This window comes from Arvicanthis niloticus, chromosome 19, assembly GCF_011762505.2.
Source record: "Arvicanthis niloticus isolate mArvNil1 chromosome 19, mArvNil1.pat.X, whole genome shotgun sequence".
NCBI lineage: Eukaryota > Metazoa > Chordata > Mammalia > Rodentia > Muridae > Arvicanthis > Arvicanthis niloticus.
In genome coordinates, this window is record NC_047676.1 from 14,058,823 (window position 1) to 14,076,172 (window position 17,350).

General features: G+C 42.0%; 1 long non-coding RNA gene across 1 annotated transcript in view; it reads right to left on the reverse strand.

The window, feature by feature from the left end:
• LOC143435140 (uncharacterized) overlaps positions 1-17,350 on the reverse strand; it is a 50,335-nt gene that overhangs the window by 28,880 nt on the left and 4,105 nt on the right. The window contains exon 2 of the long non-coding RNA XR_013105149.1: positions 13,567-13,672. This is a non-coding gene — a long non-coding RNA (uncharacterized LOC143435140). The remainder of the gene's footprint in view (positions 1-13,566; positions 13,673-17,350) is intronic.

Sequence of the window (17,350 nt, forward strand, 5' to 3'; positions counted from 1 at the left end):
TTTTGTTTTTTTTTTTTTCCTTAGAGAATTTTAGGCATAGCAGCCTGTAGCTCCCAAACTTTGTGAAACTGTGTCCCAAGGCCCTTTTGATTCAGAATAATGCCAGTGGAAGAAAACATACATATAAAATGTGTATAAATGCTATGATGCCCAGATGCTACATTACAAGTTTGTTTATTGTATCAAGGGGGGAGTAAGAGTTCTTTTCAGATGTATTGCTAATTACTCAGTGCTTGGCTTGGTCATGAGCTGCCACCCAAAGACAGTGTGTACTTAGGACAGGGTTCCTCTTTCATAGTGGGGGCAAATCCCATAAAGGTGCATCTTTTTTTCTGTAATTAAAATTTGAGGGATTGGAGAGATGGCTCAGAGGTTAAGAGCACTGGTTGCTCTCCCAGAGGCTCCAGGCTTGATTCCCAGAACCTACGTGGAGGTTCACAACTGTTTATAACTCTAGTGTCAGGAGACCCAGCGTCTCCTTTGGCCCCTGTAGGAACTGAGCACACATGTGGTAGACAGATATGCATTCAGGAAAAACACCCATAGACATAAAAATAATAAAAAATATCCCCTAACTCTTTCCAATAACTCCCATTCTTGCTTGGAGGTGGAGGGAGGATATGTGTGTGCGTGTGCGCGTGTGTGTGCATGTGTGTGTGTGTGAGAGAGAGAATGTGTGTGTATGTGAGACAGAGAATGTGTGTGAGTGTGTGAGAAAGAGAATGTGTGTGTGAGTGTGTGTGAAAGAGATGTGTGAGAGTGTGTGTGAGAGATGGAGTGTGTATGAGAGAAAATGTGCATGTGTGTGAGTGAGAATTTGTGTGTGTGAGAGAGAATGTGTGTGTGAGAGAGAATTTGTGTGTGTGAGAGAGAATTTGTGTGTGTGAGAGAGAATGTGTGTGTGAGAGAGAGAATGTGCATGTGTGTGTGTGTGTGTGTGTGTGTGTGTGAGAGAGAGAGAGAGAGAGAGAGAGAGAGAGAGAGAGAGAGAGAGAGAGAGAGAAAGAAAGAGAAAGAGAGAGATCTAGGTTCTACATATGAGAAAAAGTATATAAAGTGTATTTCTGAGTCTGTCTTGTTTTCCTTAATAGGATAGTCTTCAATTCCATCCGTTTTCTTACAGATGACATAATTTGATTTTTCTTCACAGTTGAAATCACCTCCACTGTGTCTACAGACCACACATTTATTTTGTGGGTGAGGGTGGAGTGGGCACATGTGTCATCTTGCACACACGGAGGTGAGAGAAGAACCTGGGAGAGTCAGGTCTTTCCTTCTGCCATATGGTTCCCTGGGATCAGGTCTTTAGCCTGATGGCATGCCATCTTTACCCACTGAGCCATCTTGCTGGCTCTTTGGAACACACACACACACACACACACACACACACACACACACACACACTAGGCATTCTGAGCAGGGTGAGATGAACTCTCTCCTCCCAGTTCCCCCTCATGCATGTCCTCCCCCATTCACCCTCCCCTTCTTTTGAGAAGGGGAAGTCCCCTGCTTTGGGTGTCACTCCCAGGAACCCCACTATCCGCCCCCCTGCCCTTCTGCACATATCCAATCGCTGAGGGATGAGGGCCATCCTCTCCCACTGAGGCTTTACTCTTGTCTTCTGTATATCATTATATTTGTTTTTATTTCCTAGGATTTCCCCATGTTAATGATCTGACCATCTATCTAAGTCTATATATTGATTATTGCATTCTAGCTCCCCCATTGTCCTCTAAAAATTATTTCATGCTTGACTGCTTGTTTGAGGAATATAACTCTTTTTCCTCTTCTATCTCTTTTCCTCTTCTATCTCGGAGAGTGTTGCCCAACCCCGGTGTCTAATGCCTCTGGAGGCCATACCTGCCCCGCTCCATGCTCCAGTTTACTTTACTTCACACTGCACACCTTCTTTAATTCCTACAATCTTGGCAATTCATTAAGACTAAGGTGCTCAAGACAATTTGCAAGCTCTGAGTCTGTGAGGAAGTGGGCCGAACCAATTTTATCTACGAAGCAAATTAACCCTTTCATTAGGGAATGAGGTAAGAGCCAAAGAAGCTGCCAGTCTCCTGCTGTAGAAGCTGCCAGTCTCCTGCTGCGGGGGGCGCTGGTTTATTTCTCATTGCTGGATGAAAATATTCAACAAAAGCGATGTAGGAAGGAAGATTTATTTTGGCATAAATAATCCTGCATAGCCAAGTGCAGCAAGTGTGAGCTGCTAGTCACATCGCATCTAGTCAGAGGGACAGGAAAGGACAGTACTTCATCTAGTCAGAGGGACAGGAAAGGACAGTACTGCATCTAGTCAGAGGGACAAAAAAAGGACAGTACTGCATCTAGTCAGAGATCCCTGACTAGGAAAGGACAGTATTGCATCTAGTCAGAGAGACATGAAGGGACAGCATTGCATCTAGTCAGAGGGACAGGAGTGCTGGTGTTCAGTTTACTTTTTTTCCTCCTTTTATTCCGTTCCTGACTGTAGCTCATGTGATGATGTCATCCACATCTAGTGCCAGTGACATCAATTTTCAGTTAACTCGATCTGCAAACTTCCTTATAGATATGTTCATTAGTATGTGTCTTAGGTGATTCTAGATTTTTTTTTCAAATTGATAGTATTAACCATCTCAGGGATATCTCATATTGTAGGACATATTATAAATGTCCTTCTGTTCCTAGATTGTCTCAGCTAAGCCTTCAGTTTCAGGCCTATGCCTCATGCTCTCTCCTCTGGGCTCAGCAGTAACAGGTTCACTGGTAGTCTGAGTATGTACCTTTGGGGACACATTTCCTATCAAGGTAGGAACTGGGGAGCTGTAGGTGTTTGTTTCAGCTGAAAGGGCCAGGAGCAGATTCCTGTACAACCTTGGGCATTTCTTGCTTTTAAATCCTGGAGTGTTTAAGAGATTTGTGGAGAGAGAGGTAGGGAGGGGAAGGGGAGGGGGAGGGAGAGGGGATGGGGTGGAGAGGAGGATAGGGAGAGGGAGGGGAGGGGAGAGGAGGGAGAGAGGGAGAAGGAGGGGAGGAGAGGGAGAGAGAGAGAGAGAGATTCAAAGTGTCTGTGAAAGTGCTACCATGAAAACTTGTTTTTCATTAAAGGGGGCAAGCAAGGAGGTATCGCTGGGATTGGGACTTGTCTGATTAGGCCGTGGTCACAATGCTTGATCTGGGTTAAAGGAACCAGGGGGAATGCAGGCCGGTGGCTGGGTCCACTTGCTAACATACAGACATTCAAGAACAAGTTATAAGAACAAGTATGAAGAACAAGTTGATATGAGTTTGCATTCTTTGAGGTCTTGCAAAAACTCAAAGGGACTTAACAAATATTCTAATTCGACACCAAACAGGTCTTACTTTGTCACTGTGCCCTGGCATGGGTCAGGAGTGTACAGTTTCCTGTGTCAGGTGCTGAGAACTCAGAAGAGGAAACTCATTCAATGAGTTAAAGAGATTAGAGTGCCTTTGATTAAGGAATTTCTTTTTATTCGTTGTGTTAAATACAAACCTCCTGAGTCACAGAGGCCACTAAGACAGTGTGGTGTCACCAGGGTAGACAGCACTAATTGCTTACTAAAGATTCTTGAACAAAAAAAGGTCCATCAAACACTAGTCACATGCCTCTTTCAATTGTTTTCTACGCAGAGGGTGCCTTAGCCTCTTTGTTGGATCCTAAATCCCATTTTAAACCTTGGAAAACTCTTAAAACCTGGTCAAGAATGTTAGCTGATACTTAAGTGTATTTTAACTATGGCAAGCAAGAAGAATGAACAAATGAATAGTCCTTGAGGGTACTGATGATTTAACATGTCTCTGATGCTTGCAATATACCATCTACAGGACACTCTGTCCAAAATGAGAGGTCTTTACCAAACCCCTCTCCTCTGGGCTCAGGGACCTTAGACGATGCAGCAGAAAGATTGTAGGAGCCTGAGGCCATGTATGACTTCAAGAAAAGAGTGTCTTCCAGACACAACAGGACTGTTGCAGATATGAACTTCAAGAGACCACGGCAGAATACACAAGACCTGCACATTCAAGTCAGACAGTGTCCCAGCACTGAGAGGAAAAAGTAGATTAGGGATCCCATCCCTAATCAAGAAGCCATATGCAATTGATATAGGCTGGCAAAGGGGAAAATCTGTTTTCTCCATTTGAGTGTCAACCACATAGCAGGGCAGACCTCATGTCCAGGAGTAGTTGGGCTCCCAGAATGGACTCTGTGATCCTTTTATAGACTTTTTGTTCTTTTCTCTATCTTCGGGCAATTTATGTTTTATTGGTCTTTTCGTCTGTTTTGATTTTCATTTTGTGTTTTGTTTGTTTGGTGCTCTTTTTTGATTTTGTTTCTTGGGTGTGTGTGTGTGATAGAGAGATAGGGAGAGGGAGGGAGAAGGAAAGGGAGGAGAGGGAGAGGGAAGGAAGTAAGGAAGAAGGGAGGAGAGAGAGAAAGAGAGACAGAAACAGAGAGACAGAGAGAGAAAGAGCACTCAGATGGTCCTCTGGCCCACAACCCAACACAACCGAGGCAGCCGATCCCAGGCTGACTCCGTCGAAACGGTGAGAGTGTAACCTTTCTTCCTGTAAGTTGAAAATGTCAGATACTTGTTAAAATGCTGGGAAAATGACAACTAACACAGGCAGCAAATATTTGGACTCTTTCCCTCAGATACCTGTTAGCATTATGACTCTTGATCATCAGCGGGAAAAGTGAGTTTAAAAATGCCAGTCAGTTCTTAAATTTTATAAAGAAAAAGCGTTTGAATACATAGAATACTGTATAAATAAAATACAAGGACGAGCCGGGCGTGCTGACACACACCTATAACCGCAGTGCTTAGGAGACTGTGGGGGATGGACACCTGGGCTACATAGCCCACTCTGTCTAAAAAAATTAGTGAAAATGAATGTAAAGAAAGTCAAAGAAAGCAGGGCTGCGGTAGAGTGGGTGAGACCTCAGATGGTGTTGGAGTCGAACTCTGCATGTCCCCTTTCTGTAGAGAGAAAAAACCCATTTTATCTCAGGGTTATTATTCCACTGGGCAAAGATAACCAAACATTAATATTATCATTTTCTATGTGGAATCCTATTTGTTTTTTGTCTGGGGATTGAACCCAGGGCCTTTCTCATGCTATGCACATGTTCTACCCCAAAAACCTGGGCCCTAATCTTTTTATACAAATGAAACTCAGATTTAAAAAAAAAAAAATCTAGATTTCTCATATCCAGAGGGCTCAGTTCTGTTCCCACTGTTTCAGTCTCTTGTGTCTTAGATGTATCATTCAGTGGTGAAACATACCAAGCAAAGGGATTCAGCCAAGAAGAAAAGAACATTATTATTTTAAGCAGGGAATTTTTTTAAAATTTTTTCCCTTGAAAATGATTTTTTCATATAGTAAATTTTGATTTTCTTTTCTTTTTCCACAACCCCTATATCCTCCCTCCCACCCACCCAAGTCCATACCTTTTCTTTATCTTATTACAATAAGAACAGGCATCTAAATTAATAATAATAAGATAAAATAAAAACAAACAAACCAGAACAACACAAAACAGGAATGAGAGAGAGAGAGAGAGAGAGAGAGAGAGAGAGAGAGAGAGAGAGAGAGAGAGAGAAACACATATTGATGCTGAGACACACACACATTCAAACATACAGAAAACCCATCTACTGCTGGTCATGGGCCTGTCCTTAAGTGATTTGTATACCCAGTGAGTGATGCTCCATTGGAGAAAATAATTTTCCCTTTGTCAGTGATTATCAATTGGAGATAGCGTCTGAGTTAGGGGTAGGGGTTTCTGTCTACTCCTCTTCTCAGCACTGGGCAGGACCAGTACTGTGTCTGTACATGCTGCCACAGTCTCTGTGAGCCCCTGGCTCTTTCAATCTTTCTGTCTCCTCTTCCACCGTGTTCTCTGAGCCACAAGGTGAGGAATTTGATGGAGACTTCCCATTTAGGGCTGAGTGTTCCAAGGTCTCTCACTCTCTGCATGTTGTCCAGCTATGAGACTTGGCATTTGTTCCCATCGACTGTAGGAGGCTGGGATTGCTTAGGGTCAACATTTCTTAAGGGGGAAAAAGAAATCTATCAGTAGAACCACCTTTGACTCTTACGTTCCCTGACAATTTTAGATGCACATTTCCTTCCCTGTGATTGTGCCTGAAGTCTTGTTGGTCACTAGACAAACCTTAAGGATGACACTTGCCTTCCAGTTTGTTGGAGTGTTCATAAGAACAATCTTAATTGTATTCATCACAGGGTAGAAATCAACCAAATAGGTGTCTCTGGAGTTTCTTAATTGAGTCTGCCACCTTGTGGCTCTTTGGAAAATCAGCCGGATAAATGAGCTCTCTCATTTATGTGAAAATAGGAAACTCATCTGAAATAAAGGAGCCGGAGGGGTGGTCACAAATGGATAAAGGCCACCACACTATGGAAGCCAATGGCGCATATTACACACGCTGGAATACGATTGGGCAAACAGGCTTCTTACCTCCACTGCCTTTGTTCAAGTCACACTGGTGATACCTGAACACTAAGGGAAGAAAGGAAAGAAGCCACCATGATTAAAACGAAAGCCAGAAGCAGGTGTGGTGGTACAGACTTTTAATCCCAGCACTTGGGAGGGAGAGGCAGGTGGATCTCTATTTATGAGACCCTGTCTCTTTCAATTCAGCTGTTCTGGCTCAAACTCCTCTCCAAGCTGACTGAGTCGATTTAACTTCTCTCAGTTTCTTACTGAACTGTGCTGTTTGGCCTCACACTAACTTTGGTAATCTGTTCTAATCTTCTGGCTCCTTCTCATTCTCTGGCTCCTCCAGTCTTCACCCGGGTCTAGCTTGTTCCTTCTCTGCAACCTGTGTCTGTACAACTGTCCTGGTAAAACTGCCTCCTCTTTCGTCTGTCTCTGTTTTGTTCTCCTAAGTAGTCTCCCCCGCCCCTTCTTGTGAGAGCTGGGCGTAGCCTATTCTGTTAAATCTTTCTCTGATTCATCACTTTGTCTTCCACTCACTTAGATACCACTTTCAAACATGGCTGCTTCTTTCTACAAACTAACTTTACTTTCCTTATTCGGAATTAACGGTGTAAACTAAGGTTGTGTTTGTATTCCAGCCAAGGAATTAAAGGTGTGTGCTAAGGGTATGTAGGTATTTTGACAAGTTCTTAGACTATATGAACTATCTTTCCAGAAAGACAAGTTCTCCCCTTGGGCTGGGGGTCTCTTCCTTCTCCTAGAATACAATTCCTGGGAAAATTCCTTATTTCTTTGGGGTCCATTGTTCTAATAGTCTGATAGCCACATTGAGAGACAAAAGTGTCTCTTTTGAATGTCTTCATTTCAGGTACAGAATGACGCCACCCTCAATGGGTAGATGTCCCACCTCAGTAGCTCTCCATCAAGACAATACGCCGCAGACATTCCCAGAAGCCCATCTCTGTCTGTCAACAGTAACCATCACAGGAGCGTGTGACAAACACAAGTAGGAAGGTCACTGAACCAACAGCCACTCCAGCTTGTTAGTAGCACATGAGAAGGTCCCACGGCTTATGTGAAGAGTCCCCGTTTGCAAAATGACGGAACTGAGCTACAACAGAGATGACAGTCTCAGCAGTTTTGAGCAACAGATCGGCAGTGGTGTTGGGGCTAGAGTACAGCAAGGAACACATGGAAAGGATGTGATTGGTTATCACACATTCATGATTATCAATCTCTATCCTGGACAGGAAGCAGTGGGCGGGGCATTCCTGGACAGTATGGATCTTTTCAGTTCTAAATACTGAATGATGATTTTTAAAAAGCTTTCCAAACATGGTAGCTTAAATTGAATTTTAGGTTTGAACTTGACTGGAGCCTTTTAATGTCCCCAACAGTGCATGAAAGAGTAAGCACTCAACTTAGACTCTAATTTACACACTGCCATTGGGAATTCAGTGAAGGCAGCTAGGGATAAAGCTGTGTGTGATTTTCTGAGCAGGATGTGTCTGACGGTCTATATCACAAGGGAAACATTGTATCGTGTGCTACTTAAGAGTCTCTACCCTAATCATGGAGTCCGTTATGCTTTGTCCTTCTCTTCCCTGAGGCTGTGTAGTTTTTGCCTCTTCTCATCGGAGGGGTGGTGCTTTTTTTTCTCCCACTTTGCATCGACAGAAGCAAATAATTGAGAGTAGACCAGCAGATAGACCATAGACCATGCAATGTTACAGTTAATAAGATAATGTGTCATAAGATTAAAATAAAATAAATCCCGGAAAGGATTGAAAGTCCCCCCTTATGGAAATTGGAGTCGAGTTCTAATTGTCATCACCTCAGGCAAACATAATGTTTTGAGTAGATGAATAAAAGAATAACTGAATGGATTTGACTCTATTAAAAGAATCTGTGGCACTTGCCATGTAAGTGGGAAATGATTTTATGATATAGAAATGTACACAACTCTGTATATGTGTTAAAAGGTTTACAAGAGTGTTTTTCTCATTTATCTGTTGCCTCTAAATAATAAGAGAATGCACATGAAATACATTTCAGCTTTCTAAAAGTCTCAAACTCACTGTTTTGGGGTTACACATGATTTTGCCAGGAGAAAATGATCAATATCAACACCAATATCATCTCCTTGATGAATAAACTCTTCGTGGTTCTTAGCCACACCCATTTGTTTATATCTTGCCTACGGTGATGTCCCTGTTATAGCACCAGAGTTAAGTGGTAAAGACAGCAACACTGTTGCTTTCAGCCGCTCCCCCTCCCCCCCAATTCCACACTTCATGAATTGTTCTGCTGATTTGCTGCAGCTCATACTCATGTTCTTCATTGTCTGTATATTTGTGAAGGCGGTCATTGTGCTTAATCTCGTTTTTTAAGTACCCTTAAAATATGCTAGTTATTTTGAGATGAGATAGTCTTTAAACTTAAATTTAAATAAAGAACATTCACCTCATGTAGGAGGCAGTACCTGAAAATCTTTTATAGCAGTTTTTCAATGTTTCCTTGACCCAACCTCTTTTTCTCATTGGAGAAAAAAATGTGTGTGTCTGTGCTTGCAGGTGCGTGTATGATTCGATTCTCCATTCTGGACAAGAGCTTCAGCAATTCTTATCTTAAGGGGTCTCCATAGGGACAGTAGACTCATTGTCTTTCACCCTGGATTGCCTCTCAAAGTCCCCAGGAGCCATGCATGACCCATTTGAGTTCATCCAGCTCATAGATGTTCCTTAAAAATCCTTCTGGCCCAGGTTGCCCCTTTCATAAACTGGATTTTGTACTCTGTGGTGTCTGCTAAGTTACATGAAGGCATTTGTGTTCAGCACCAAAGATAAGATGCCGGGAGCTGATTGATAGCCTCTCACGGTGGATTTCTAGTGAGAAGAGGGAGAGCTTTCTACCTGAGAGCTAAATGTAGACCACAATGTCAAATGAAGAAGACATACATGAAGAGGAAAGAACATGGAAGGAGGAAGGCAGAAGCTTTTAAAATATGTTTTCTTTTTAATTTTTTTATTCACTTATTGTTTTAGCTGCTATAACACTTAAGTCAAATTTTCATCTTCATTTGAAGTTCACCTTAAAATAACTGGCACTTAATAAGGATCTAAGGAATTGACCACCTAGTACACTCAAGGCCTTAGATGAAATTTCCAGAAGTGCAGAGGAGGCCGAGGAAGGAGGAAGAAGAAGATGCAGAGGAGAAAGAGAAGAGGGAAAAAGAGAATTTAAGGGGAGCTGGGAACTGCCTGGCCATCATTCCTAATTATCCCAAGGACTTGGGTCCTCTGGTTGCCAAGTGCCTCTTGAGACTCAACAGAAGAGGTAGCTCTTGGAGATGAATATTTTCAAGAGCTTTGCTCTCTGGATAGGAACTATGACTCAATTTGACAGAGGATCCTTGCACAAAATTTCCTGTTCTGGTGGCACTGTTTTCACCTCAGGAGATGGTTTAGTGGAGTCACACTAGGAGAGCTTCTGCAGTTTTAGTGTTTGACACACATCGTTCTCACTTATTATACTATTTTCCAATTTAAAAAAATTCATAAAGAGATTTTCTTTGTGAAATTAATTTTCTTTTGTACTTTCCTCACATGAAAGGTTCTATTAATTGGGCCCACTCAGAGCTGGTTGTGAGGAAGATCTGTCCTTCCTGTCGAAGGGACTCTAGCCAGCCCGAGCATAGCAAACATGGCTCTGGCAGGCCTTGCCCTTCTCCCCCACATCCTCTGCCTTGTTAAAAACCTTTAGGTTACATTCATAAAGCTAGCCACCAAGTCTATTCCCTTATGTGGCCACTTTCTTCCCCTGAGGTTGACTACCAAGGTCCAGCTATCAAAGTATTGAAGCCTAGAAATCAAAATCCCCCTTTTAGCCACCTTAATTCACATGCTCAATTAAAATGAAACATCGCATCCTAACACAGGTTTCTCTTTTTACCTTTATAAACTCTATCTGCCTATGGGCCACCATGTGCCTCCTCTCTCTCCAGAGGCAGTCTTTTGTCCCCCTCTGGGACAAACACCTTTTACCCCTCACCCTTCTTCCCCTCTCTTTCCCTCTTCCTCTGTCTCCTGTCTTTGTCTTTTATTCCATGTCTTTTGTCTCTCTGAGGACATCACTCTCATTTGTGATGAGAACTTGGTCTTGGGGTATTTTGTGTCGAATACTGGTCCCCTTACCTGTCACACTGTAGCCTGTTATTTAATTAAATAATGGGAGTTAAATAGTCTATAACATTTTCTTTATCAGCTGCCAGGAAGCTGAGAGATAAATCCTCCTGCAAACACACTGATAAGCACTGCTAGTATACCTTGATAGCTGTTCATGGCTTCAGGTCTTCTTGGCCTGGAGCTTAAGTTATGTTAAATCCTCTCCTTAATGCTCTACTAGTGATGCTATAAAATTAACTTCTTTTAAACACACTTGAGTGTATTTTATAAACTGGTTAACTGTTTTCTGTACTTAAAAAAGAGTAACACTTAGAGTAATCTCAAGAAGGAGGCGTCATTCTTCTCCAAATTAAAAAGCTGAAGGCTAAGAAAGATGAAAGTGTTGTGGAACGGTTTCCTCTGAGATTGGAACATTGTATTCTGTAGGGAAGTTCTGAATGAAGAAAGTGTAAACAACTCAAACTAGCTTCAGGAAGTCCCTGAAACTGACCAGATCCACCAGGCCCTTCTCTGTCAGAACAAGCAATGAAAATTGAGATTCCCTCTCAGGATAACTAAAGTAAGCTGCAAAGAAGACTCAGAAAAGTCAAGCTTGCAAAGATTCTTGAGACGAGACCAGCTGCTTGGGAGAAGCAGAAACCAGCTGAGCTTCCTGGAAGCAGGTTAGACCAGAGTAACTTGGAAAGGATACTCTGCAACCTCTTTGAGCTGCTTACAGACTGCACAGTGTGCTCTAGGCTCCTAGCTCTGTGAACTATCGCTGGGGTGGGCTTTAGTGATGCAACTGTCTTTGATTTGTTTCTATTCCTGTAAGTCAACTATCACCTGTATTCTTGTAAGCAACCCCAATAAAACTCATTGTGTCAGAAGCCATAATGGGACAGGCTAATAATTAGCAGGTGATCATCCTGAAATGGCTTGCCTTGGATTATTATATAATCTATGACAAGTAAGCCCTTATTCAGGAAGGCTGTAAGGGACTTATTTTAGGAAAGATTCCTGCTATGAATATGCTTTTCCTATTATTATTATTAAACATATGTAACAATCACTAAGCAATAGCACACCCCTTTGGAGCAGATCTCTGCAGATCCAAGAAGATGAACTGTCTTGTAGTGATGCTATATAGACAAATGCTACTGTAGCTGGCCTGCCCTCTGGTATCCTCTGGTGTAGTGATGCTATAAAGACAAAGACTTCTTAAGTCTTAATGATGATCCTATAAGAATTCTTAAAATTATATCAATGATTATTAATCTCTTTTATAATGGGACTGCTATTAGGTCCTTTTCTGATAGTCAAAACTGCAGTGAGAACTCTGCCAGTCTCCCAAGTGACATCAGTTAATTGCTCTCAGGTAGTAACCGGACTTTCTCCTACTCAGAGCACACTCCAAGAGGTTGTAAAGCAATTAACCAAAGGTCACTAATAGGGAACTCATGATTTATTATAGGTGCTGGGACTGAAGATAAAATATTGCCTGGGTTTAATCTATACAAAACTTCACTAATTTCTTAGTTATGGTTTTAAACCTTCAGTGAACCTGTGGAGCTATGACAGGTGATAGATGTTTAGCCAGATAATTACTCCTAATGGATATGCATGTAAACATTCTGTGTTGTAAACTTCTTTCAATTTATGATTTGGTTTTTGTTGTGAACTTGTGATGAACTTTGTAACATGTGACCATGTATTCTGCAAGATGTATAAGTACTGACAACAAAGAGAAGAGTAGCTGTTGTAGTTGGAACAGTAGTCGTAGTGGGTCTTTAGGAGCTGTTCGTCCTTTCCTTTTTCCCTGCCTAAAATTCTTTCCTTTAGAACTTTTCCCTTATTAGAATTTTTCCTTTTCCCCACTCAGGACCTTTCCACTTTTCCCCCTTAGATAGTTTTCATAGGAAACATTTTACACTTAGTAATAAACTATAATAACTTCTCTAAGTGTTTTTTTCTTTCTGCTACCTCAGGCTAGGAGGCATAAGTCAGGACCCAGCTGTTCCTGCTAAGATAGTACAAAGGCTTTTTACTTAATCCTTTGATGTTTTGGGGCTGAGGTGCTAAGTGCCAGAAACTACAGTTTCTAGCCTCAGAGGATACCAGAGGGCAGGCCAGCTACAGTAGCATAGTAAGTAAACTTTTCTAGCATAGATAAGTAAACTTTATTACACAGCAACCCTAAATATCTCATAAGACCTAAGTCTTACCGTGAGTCTCGTAAGACCCAAGGTCTAACACCCCCCCCCCCATGCTTCTCCCCCTCGGCTGTCTCAAGAAGAACCAACAAGAGGAGAAGAAAGAAGACTTCTCCCCCACCAAACTGGGGCTGGCCCCAGGCATCATTGGATCACCAACATGGACTTTGGTGGTCTATCATGAGACTTGTCTTAGTCAGGGTTCCTATTCCTGCACAAAACATCATGACCAAAAAGCAAGTTGGGGAAGAAAGGGTTTATTCAGCTTACACTTCCACATTGCTGTTCATCACCAAAGGAAGTCAGGATAGGAACTCACACAGGGCAGGAACTTAGAGGCAGGAGCTGATGCAGAGGTCATGGAGGGGTGCTGCTTACTGGCTTGCTTCCCGACTTACTTGCTCAACTTGCTTTCTTATAGAACCCAGGACTACCAACTTAGGGATGGCACCACCCACAATGGGCCCTTCTACCCTTCATCACTAATTGAGAAAATGCTTTACAGCTGGATCTAATGGAGGCATTTCCTCAAGGGAGGCTCCTTTCTATGTGATAACTCCAGCTTGTGTCAAGCTGACACACAAAACCAGTCAGTGCAGGGGACCCCTATTTAGGGCACATACACATGTCTCCCTAGGAAAAGTTTTATCACACAATAGAAGGAATGCACACAAAGCTGCAAATCTAGAAAGCAAAGGCTAAGGTAGAGTTGTACCTCACTGTCCTCTCACAGCCAGGCCTGTCTGCTTAAGCCTCCAGACGTACCATCTCTTTGTCTATATCTTCATGGAGAACAGTGAGTATTCACTTCGATTCTGACACTGAAAAAAAAATGATTGAAAGAATGGACAATTAGAAAACTTTGATTCATAGACCTGCTAAGAACCCCTTCAGAGGTGAGAAAGACTGTTACTTGTGCTGGAAGAAACCTAAATAGTAAATCAGCATTAGAAACATAAGGTCTGATCTATTGGTAATGAAATATATCATCAATCTTACGAAGCTGTGAATTCTAAGAGATACAATAATGACTAGCCTGCTAAGACATGCCTGTAAGAAATATAATCAGCACAGGATCCCCACGACCAAGTTCTCAGCACAAAGGAGTGGGAGAGAGGGCAGAAAATACAAGACAAATATAGGGGATAAAGGGTGAGGAAGATGGGGAAGGGAACGAGGGAGAGGTTTGTTCCACAGGTTTGTTCCACAGTTTGTTCCACAGGGACAAAGGACTGTCTCTGGATAAAGAGGAGACAGATGTGGGCCACAGGTAAATGGCAGTTTATAAAGGGAAACTGGGAAACCTTGTGTTAAGATGAAGTATTTAATTCTAATTGGACATGTTAATTAGGTGAGCCAAAAAGAGCTTTTGATTTCTGGAATTCAATATTTTGACATCTGGACATTGGTAGTAAGTGGCCAAATAAGGGAACAGACCCTGGTGGCTTTAGGGATGTAATCTAAAGGAATTTAGCAAGGTAGAGGGAGTCGGGGAGAAAGGCAAGGCCTGCCCAAGCCACATGCTCTAGTGGGCTGGTGTTCCTTCAATGCCCACTGGTGCAAACTGGTATGAATGTCATGGCAGTGACCAACCACTCTTTGCTTGGATCTAAGGAACACATCACAAAATGAAAATCATTTCTGTCACTATTAATGGGGACAAGAACCTGTGGCTATCGAGGTTATAGGACCTAGAGAAGAACTTATTATTAGTCTGCTAAAAAAAAAAAAAAGTGACATAGTATTAAAGCGACATAGTATTAAACCAACTACTTATTGACTTATTGTTATATCTGTAGATTAGTGCATCTCTCAGTTCTTATCAGACAAGCTTCTATTTTCTGTAGATGTAACTAACTGAGACCTACAACTGCTAAGGTACAGAGAAGAGCATGTAGAATACTCCGTCTGAAATAGGACAACTGTGTCATTTCCATTTCTCCTGAGGTTCAGGGATCATTGGGGAAGAGGGGACAGGAAGATTTTGAGACAGAGGCAGTGGATGACTATAAGGAAGTAGTGTTTTACAGACACAGCAGTGCAGTTCCATGTATGAACTTATAGCGGTTGTGGCAGTGTTCACAAGACCTGTGCAAGTTCTGGCAAATCCTAATATGGAGAGGTTTGGTGGGCATGATGCCCCACCTCAACTAAGACAATGATACATACTCTGCAACAGAGAGTCAGTTTTCTTTGAGTGACCCCTGATAGGTCCCCCATGCTCCAGTCATCACAAATTGCACTTGGTGAGTTTAAAACAAAAACAAAAACAAAGAGGACACAAAGTTGATTGGATATGAAGGGAGAGGATCTGGGAGGTCGGGGAAGAGGGGTGAATATTATCGAAATACATTGTATGAAATTCTTAAGGAGTTAGTTAAAAGCCGGGGAGTGGTGGCACACGCCTTTAATCCCAGCACTTGGAAGGCAGAGGCAGGTGGATTTCTGAGTTCGAGGCCAGCCTGGTCTACAGAGTGAGTTCCAGGACAGCCAGGGCTACACAGAGAAACCCTGTCTCAAAAAACAAACAAAAACAAAAACAAACAAACAACAAAAAGGAATTAGTTAAAAAAAATAAAAAATAAATGCAACTTAAAACCACACTGTACCTATGAAGAATTACTGGGTGTATAGGTTGAAGGTTCCTGGATAAACCGGTTTTCTTCAATTCTTTTGTTGGTACTGAATTTCTTTAATCTTATTGGAGGGCAAAAGCCATGAAAACCAACACAGATGTGGTTGGTACAGTCTATCCCTAGAACTGTATGCAGAATATTTCAAAGGGCGAACATCCTTTTTGAAGTTCAAAGCTGTCATAGTTGTGTTGTTAGAAAGAGGGAAGTAATGGCTTGCCAATATATAGTGTTGAACCACTCTGATTTTCCAGGAATTCTATGTAGTAGGCCACTCAGATAAACCTAGGTAGAAGCAGAAGAATTACACAGGAGGCAGAACATTGTGCCCATGTTGGAAGTTCATCAACATAAAAAAGTTTATATATGGATAAATGGGAAAAGCTAACGACAGGTTAAAAACACCTTATTCCTGTGATTGCTATTCATTGATAGCGTGACCTTAAAACTAAGAAAGCCAGAACAGAGAGGTCATTTACTCTAGACGACCAGGGATCATGTCAGATCTTTCTGTTCTGTGGTCAGAATGAGGTACATTCAGCATCCAAGTGGAGACAGTAGATACAAATGAAACAGAAAGACATGGGATACCTCTGTTAAAAAGTGTCAGGGAAGGCAGAGCTGAGGAGAAGTCTTCGAGCAGCTATTTCTTAGTCCTGAGTATATCCCCAAATTTTATACACACACACACACACACACACACACACACACAGGCAAGCCATTAGTCCCCTCTTTCTTGCTCCTAACAACTCAGCTATGACAGCTTTAAACTTCAAAAGGATGTTCACTCTTTGAAATATTCTGCCTACAGTTCTAGAGATGGACTGTGTCAACCACATCTGTATTGGTTTTCATGGCTTTTGCCCTCCAATAAGATTAAACAAATTCAGTACCGACAAAAGAATTTAAGAAAACCTGTTTATCCAGGAAAAAAATATATATAGTCTGGTCACTAAAGCAATAAATGGTCATTGAAAAAAAATTTCATTAAACAGAATTTTATAATATGACATTAAAAAGTGTCTTTGTTAGGGCTACCATTGCCCTGAGGAAGCAGAATGAGCTTTCCCAGGTTGGGGAGGAAAGGGTTTATTTTGCTTATGATTTCACATCACTGTTCATCATTGAAGGACGTCAGGGCAGGAACTCAAACAAAGCCGAAACCTGGAAGAAGGAGCTGAAGCACAAACTTTGGAGGGGTGCTGCTTATTGGCTGGCTCTCCATGGCTTGCTCTGTCTTCTTTTTTATAGAATCCAGGACCACAAGCCTGGAGTGGCACCACACACAATGGGTTGGACTCTCCTGTATCAATCACTAGTTAAGAAATTTCCCTACAGGTTTGCCTACAAATCCATCTTATGTGGGCATTTCCTCAAATGGAGTTCTCATCTTAGATGACTCTAGCCTGTGTCAAGTTGACCTAAAATTAGGTAGTAGAGAGTGCTAAGTTACCTTCCATGCCACTTCATAAACAACACCAATACCCAGGGAGAACTGCCAATAATCTGTGGACAAACCCTTCACCCCTGTATTTATTTATATATAAACATATATGTATATAATGAACATATCATTTCCTACAATGTATTTCAATCATACTCACCACTCTTCCACAACTCCCCCCAGCTCCATCCTCTTGCTACCCAGTCAACTTTGTGTGCTTAAAAAAAAAAAAAAAAAAAAAAAAACTCAAGTGCAATGTGTCCTGCACATATGTTCATGGATGTGTGGCATGGGTGACCAACCAGTGGCCACACAAAGAAAACGGACTCGCCGTTTCACAGAGTATATCAATGGTTCCTCTTTATAACTACCGACAGGACACACAGCATTTCCCTCCCCTCCGGCTATCCCTCCCTCCCTCC